Source organism: Camellia sinensis, chromosome 4, assembly GCF_055761805.1.
Source record: "Camellia sinensis isolate YWXY chromosome 4, ASM5576180v1, whole genome shotgun sequence".
Taxonomy (NCBI): domain Eukaryota; kingdom Viridiplantae; phylum Streptophyta; class Magnoliopsida; order Ericales; family Theaceae; genus Camellia; species Camellia sinensis.
In genome coordinates this window covers 198046141-198054111 of record NC_138964.1, presented here as the reverse complement: position 1 = coordinate 198054111, position 7971 = coordinate 198046141, and the positions used below count along the sequence as shown (strand labels likewise).

The following is a 7971-nucleotide window of genomic DNA, read 5'->3' as shown; positions in this document are numbered from 1 at the left end:
ATTGTATGGATAATTTTACCTTTACAATATTTTTTGAACGCTTAATAATTTAGTGATATGAATATTCATATTTTATAGTGTGAATATTCAAATTACAGAACTTTCACACTGTTAATGTGAATATTATTATTAGGGGTATTTTGATAACTATGTCATCCATATGATTTATTAGAACACAAGAAAATAATTTGGACTAAGTGGAATATACGTAGGTGAAAAATGATTTGTAAATAACTGACCCAAAAATAATTTAGAATCAATTATGTTTTGACCTTTTTTTAAATTAATTTTCTAAATTTCATTACGTTCTAAGCTTTTAGAAATAAAAAATACATATTATAGTTTAATTGGTCAAAAAAAAATTATAAATTTAAAAAACTACATTTACGATAAAAAAAAAATGAATACATTTTGTCTTATTACTTTTGTAATTTTAGTTTATTCTATGTCAAACTTTACCTGATGATATAATAAATTACATTTGTCAATATACTAATTATTCTTTGTCTATTTTGTAAATTAAACATAAAAATTTGCCTACCCATGTTTAAAATTATAATTTGCCTTATGTCATACCTCTCCTATTAAAATGAATAATAGTTATTTTCTACGGCTATAATAAATATCAGAAATATGAACATGCCATTTATTTTAATTTTTAAACTTGTGTAAAAAAATTATGTATTTATGTTTAAACTATTACATGGATTTTTAGTTATATTTATGAATTAAAAAAAAAAACTATCGAAGATCTAGTCAATATGAACTATGAAATATATTCTATTTCTAACTTTGGATTTAATCTAAAAAATTTATCAGTTAATTAATAATAAATTTAAACTTTATGTTTAAATTATATCATAGTTTGCTATGTTGTGGCATAGATGAGATACATTGCGGTGTCAATATTAGATTAACATTAAAAGTAATCTAGAAGCTAAGTTCAAATTTATTTTTATACTAATTATTGGCATATGTTGGTTTTAATTTATATTCAATCAATGAGTTATTGGGTCCACTTGTTTATTTAATTCTTAAATTGGTAAATATCTTTTAAATGATAAAATATGCAGTAAATATTTTGATACTTAAAATATTATTAATTTTTTAGATGTCACGTGTATTTTTTAGTTTTTTAAAAATAAAATTTTGATTCATATCTTTTAATAAATATTTTTAAAATTTGAAATTATATTTTGAATTTCCTTTTTAAAAATTTTAAATTTCAAATTAGATATGAAGTAAAATATGGGTTTTTTTTTTTTTTTTTGGGACTTTCTATATAAAGATTTTAAATTTAAAAGTTATAGATGGGGATGCACCAATAAATCCCAAATTAATAACTTATACACTGTTTAGTCCTAAAAGTTTTCTTATAGACTGAAAGGTCCCATTACAATGTTTCAAACATTAGATTAATGTTTCGAACATTAGATTTCGAACATCAGATTAATGTTTCAAACATTAGATTGATGTGCAAATATGACTAAATGGAGCATAAGAAAACTTTTAGAACTAAATGGTTCAACTTTTCAAAAATTAGGACTTATGGGTAAATTTTCCTAGATTTAATTAAATTGGTCAACTCAGATAATTACAAATTCTTTGTCGTATTTATTATCAAATGAAACTTGAAAAGTTATCATATTGATTATTAAAGTATTTAATGAAATGGTGAAAAACATATCAATAAAATGGAAAGAACAAATAGTATAATTACAAATGTATTTTTATATTTAAAAATTCCAAAATTTTAGAAAATTAGATTAGAATTTGGGACATTTATTCATAAATTCCTCTTCATCTACTTATGTTTTATTTTTTTCAAATTATGTTCTTATATTTCAATAAGTCCTATGGGTGACATAATTATCAAAATACTTATAATAATAATATTCACATTAATAGTGTGAATGTTCTATGATGTGAACATTCACATTGTAAAATACGAATGCTCACATTACTAAATTGCTAAGTATTCAAAAAATATTTGTAAGAATAAAATTGTCCATCAAATACCTTAAATATAAGAATAAGGATTTGATAAATCAAATGTCCAAATAATAGGACTTATTGGAATATAATAATATGTTATGGACTAATTAAAATATAAGTACTTGAAAAATAATTTCCTAATAAATCCCCTTAAAACTTTGAGCTTCAAATGAGCAATAATATTTTTCCCTGTATGATAGTATAGATTTTAAATTTCAAGTTTGATATAAATTAAATATGGGTTAAATATGGCTAGAATTTTAATTTGTTTTACTTTCCTTATAATTTTTTTTTTAAAATTTCAAAATTATAGATACGATTAAATGAGTCAACACATATTATTGCAAATTCTTTACCATATTTATAATAAAATAAAAATTGAAAACTTACTATATTAATTATTATATTATTTAATGAAATGGTAAGAAAATTATTAATGAAATAGAAAGAATGAATAGTATAATTACAAATGTATTTTTTTAATTTGAAAATTAAAAAAAATTAGATTAAAACTTCTTAATTTTTTAGATGCCAAATGTATTTTTTAGTTATTTAAAAATAATTTTTTTATTAATATCTTTTAATAAATATTTTTTAAAATTTAAAATTATATAAGACTACTATTATATTTAGAATTTCTTTTTATAAATTTTAAATTGGATATCGGGTGCTACATGTACCAATTAGTATATTAACTAGTGTACCAATACTAGTTATGACATTATTATTGAACTCACTTATTAATCACATTACAAATATCAAAAACCTCTTAAATTATGCCACATCATCAATTAGTACACTAGTTAGTACACTAATTAATGCATATAACATTATTCATATAAAAAACCTCTTAAATTATGTCACATTATCAATTGGTATATGCATATAGCATTATTCATTGGATATGGATTAAATATGTTTAGTATTTTCTTTTTTTTGTACTTTTTATAGAAAGATTTTTAAATTCGGAAATTATGAAAACAATTAAATGGGTCAACGCAAATTATTGTAAATTCTTTTTCATATTTATAATCAAATAAAAATTAAAAAGTTACCATATTAATTATTATATTATTTAATTAAAAATAGATTAAATATGGCTAGTTTTTTTTTTTTTTTTTTTTTGTACTTTCTATAGAAAGATTTTTAAATTCGGAAATTATGAAAACAATTAAATGGGTCCACTCAGATTATTGTAAATTCTTTTTCATATTTACAATCAAATAAAGATTAAAAAGATACCATATTAATTATTAAAGTATTTAATTAAATTGTAATAAAAATACCAATAAAATTGAAAGAACAAAAAGTATAATTACAAACGTATTTTTTATATTTAAAAATTTTAAAAATTAGATTAGAATTTTAATCCTCTGAGTGGCAATAATGTTTTTGCTTACATAATTGTACAGATTTTAAAATAAAATTTGTTGGTACAACATTTAATTTGGAATTTGAAAAAGAAATAAAATTGATGACACTACATAGGTCAAAATATTAGATTCATTTTTTAAACCAAATGATGTGGCAGTCTAATGACTATGTAATGGAGTATTTCTATTACATATGTAATGACTAAAAAATAAGAATGTTATTTTATAATTAGTTTAAATTAAAAAAAAAAAAACATTATAGTCATTGTTAGAATCAAAAAAAGATACAGATTGTATATCATTTTCTTTATTAGGAAAAAAAAAAAGAAAAAGAAATGTGATGGTTAAAGACCTCAAAATATCAGAGAATAGTGGATAAAGGGAAGAAGGTGAGATGATGTTCTCTCTCTTTTTCCAGAAAAATAAATTAGCAGTGAAGAGAGAAGATAAAGAATGTTGATAAATTAAGAAAAAATTACCACACAGATGTATTTTTTAAGAAACAATTATATATATGTAAAAAATTTAATGACAATAATAATTAAAATTTATAAATTTTACATTAATTTGAATTTTTTTCTTTTTCTTTTTCTTTTCAAACTTCACATATTTTCCCATAAATTAAAGTTTGGAGAGTAAACATGAGTCTCACATGGGAGTGTGAGTCTTACATCTGAATTTGGTCAAACATAACAATACTATGAATACAAAAACTAGAATATTGCTATTGAAATTTAAAAATTAGATTTATTTTTTAGATTCAATGATATAGCATTTCATTAAAATATTTAAGTCAATTATTTCTCTCATTTATTCTCTAATGCTCAACCAATTATCTTATTAATACATAACTCGGTTTATATATCATTATTTCAAAAAATATTATCAAGAATTTGACTAAACATTTACATAGATGTGGACCCAAACTCATGTAAGTGTTTGATAAAAATTGTTGTAAATTATTTGAGATCTCCAATATTTTTGTGAATTATATATAGAACAATGCTAGAGACTCATATTTTGCATCTACAAATGTATCTGTAATAAGAGTGGTGCTACATATATCAATTAGTGTATTAACTAATGTATCAAATACAGTTATGATATTATTATTAACTCCACTCATTATACAAATTACAAAAATAAAAAATCTCTCAAATTATACTACATCATTAATTGGTACACTAGTTATTACACTAATTGATGCATATAATTTTAGGCCTCGTTTGAGAATAGGCTAATTTAGTAACTTTTTGACTATTTAACGAAAATATGAACTAAAAAAAACTAGTATGTTTGTGATGACTTTTAGCTTTTTATGAAAAGATATGTAAAAAGTAGAGAGAAAATAGAATCATTGATTTTTTGGTATGAATTGTTAAATTTTTAACTTTTTTAATAAATTTTTGACTTTTTAACTAAAACGAGACCTAGTCCTATAATAATGGGGTAAAAATAGTTGGTTTTATATCATTAAATATTCAACCAATCAAAAACTCACATTTGGCATCCAACTATGAAAAATTTTCCTATAAATACCGTCTTCTTGTTTTAATGCAATCAATCCCAGAATCAAACAACCAGCATCTCCATTTAATAAACAGAGTCGCTGAAGCCTCCTCATAGCCATCTTGCAATTTGTTTGGAGGAGAGAAGACATGGAGAAGAAAATGTTGATGAATTTTCTTATACTATTATTGGCGGTTCCGGTTTTCTTTCACTTGTCCATGGCATCAATGGAGAAGAAGAACGATGTACAGAAACGAACATATATAGTACACATGGCGAAATCCCAAATGCCGGCGAGTTTCGACGAACACACTCAGTGGTACGACTCGTCTCTCAAATCAGTCTCCGACTCAGCCGAAATGCTCTACACATACAACACCGTGGCCCATGGATTTTCAACCAGATTGACTGTTGAAGAATCTCAGTCACTCAAATCCCAACCCGGGGTTCTCTCTGTGTTTCCCGAGACCAAGTACGAGCTTCACACCACTCGGACTCCTCACTTTCTGGGCCTCGACAAGAACCCAGATTTGCTACCCAAGTCAAACTTAGTGAGTGAAATTATTGTTGGAGTGTTAGACACTGGTGTTTGGCCGGAGAGAAAGAACTTCGACGATACCGGACTGGGTCCGGTTCCGAGTAAATGGAAAGGGACTTGCGAGACCGGTACAAACTTCACTGCATCGAACTGTAACCGGAAGCTAATCGGAGCGAGGGTTTTCTACAAAGGCTACGAAGCCGCGGCCGGTCCGATTGATCCATCACAAGAAACAAAATCGCCGAGGGACGACGCTGGCCACGGGACCCACACCTCCAGCACCGCCGCCGGGTCCGTCGTCGTCAACGCTAGCCTCTTCGGTTACGCTTCCGGCTCCGCTCGAGGAATGGCTTCGCAGGCGAGGGTGGCTGTCTACAAAGTGTGCTGGACCGGCGGCTGCTACGGCTCAGACATATTAGCCGGCATGGATAAAGCAGTCGAGGACAACGTCAACATTCTCTCTTTATCGCTCGGCGGTGGATTTGCAGATTATTTGTCAGACACGGTCGCAATCGGAGCTTTCGCGGCCATGGAAAAGGGCATCCTGGTGTCTTGCTCAGCCGGTAACAGTGGGCCGGATCAGTACAGTCTCTCTAACCTTGCTCCGTGGATCACCACCGTGGGTGCCGGAACTTTGGACCGTGATTTTCCGTCGGTCGTTAGACTGGGCAACGGTTTGAATTTCACCGGCATGTCACTTTACAAGGGTGCTTCATTGCCGAAAACGTTGCTGCCACTTGTTTACGCTGGTAATGCTAGTAATGCTACGAATGGGAATCTTTGTTTGCAAGGCACTTTGATTCATAAGAAAATCCGTGGGAAAATTGTGGTGTGTGACCGCGGAGACAATCCTAGGGTAGAGAAAGGGGCTGTGGTGAAAGCGGCCGGTGGTGCCGGGATGGTTTTGGTGAATGGGCCGGAGAATGGCGAGGAGGTGTTGGCAGACGCCCATCTGCTGCCGGCTACGGAAGTGGGTTACAAAGCCGGCAAGCTAATAAAGAAATATTTGTTTTCGGATCGTAATCCGACAGCCACGCTTCTTTTTGAGGGAACGAGGGTGGGGATTGAACCGTCTCCGGTGGTGGCGGCATTCAGTTCAAGAGGACCAAATTATCTCACACCGGAGATACTCAAGCCCGATCTTATCGCACCAGGTGTCAACATCCTAGCCGGTTGGACTGCTACAGAGGGACCCACTGAATTACCTATTGACAAGAGACGCGTAGAGTTTAACATTATTTCTGGCACGTCTATGTCTTGCCCACACGTGAGCGGTCTTGCGGCAATACTCATGGCGGCGAAACCCGAGTGGAGCCCCGCCGCCATCCGCTCCGCTCTTATGACCACCGCCTACACTACGTACAAAAACAAGCACTTAATCCTTGACGCAGCCAACGGAAAGCCATCTACGCCGTTTGATCACGGCGCTGGACACGTGGACCCTATATCTGCCTTTAATCCCGGACTCGTCTATGATTTGGACGTCAACGATTACTTGGGCTTTCTCTGCGCCTCAAAGTTCTCAGCGTCGGATATTCACACAATCTACAGACAGAATTTCACATGTGACCCAGCAAAGAAATACAGTTTTAGTGATTTCAACTACCCTTCATTCTCTGTACCTCTCCAAGGCACAAAAAGTGGCCACCGATACCGAACCACAGTGGTGAACCATTCAAGAACCCTCACTAACGTTGGCTCACCCACAACTTACAATGTGTCTGTTCATTTAAAAAGCAAATCAGTTAAAGTTTTGGTTGATCCAGTGTCCTTGAGTTTCGCCCGATTGAATGAGAAGAAAACTTATACGGTGACGTTTACAATCGGTTCAAGGCCAACTAATACATTTAGCTACGGATGGATCGTGTGGTCAGACGGAGAGCATGTTGTTAGAAGTCCGATTGCGATCAGCTGGATATATTGAACTAGAAATGAAAATAGTATATTATTGTTTAAAATTTTCCAAAAATAAATGCGATTTCTAGTGTTGATATTATTCTCTAAAAGATAAATCATGAGAAACCAAGCAGTGTACACAGTTTTTCATGTCTCTGTGTCCAATGGATTTGCCTGTATAAACACTCGTTAAAAATTAATAACGTAGTAATATATAAAACAAAACAAACGACAATGCTACGTCTCTTAATTTGTATTAAGATCCTGATTTGGTGAAATGATCTTCTAGAGTGATCCTTCATAACGCGACGTCTGTCCAGCTAATGAAACAAGGACTGAGATGACTATTCACCAAAATGACGTAGTTTTGGTGAGGTGACCAAAAAAAAATTCTGGATTGCAGTGGTTCGAACATGACTGAGAGAGAGAGAGAGAGAGAGAGAGAGAGAGAAGGGACTGAGGAAAAGGAGAGAGAGGAGGGGTTGAGGGAGAAGGAAGCCATTAGCCAAAGTCGCGTGGCCAGCAAGATTCTGGCCAACTTGGATTGGAACTTTTCCATTTCAGTCTCAACAAGATTCTGGGTTCTGAGAATAGGGACACTGCAATTCTCCACACAAGTGTTAATCTCATCTTGGGTTCTGCTCCTGTCTAAGCACTCGT

The 7971-nt window shown here is 31.1% G+C and overlaps 1 pseudogene; it reads left to right on the top strand.

Annotated features, from left to right (window-relative positions):
* The first annotated feature begins 5026 nt into the window (after positions 1 to 5026).
* On the top strand, positions 5027 to 7339 carry LOC114293133 (subtilisin-like protease SBT1.7 pseudogene; annotated as a pseudogene).
* The last annotated feature ends 632 nt before the right edge of the window (positions 7340 to 7971 follow it).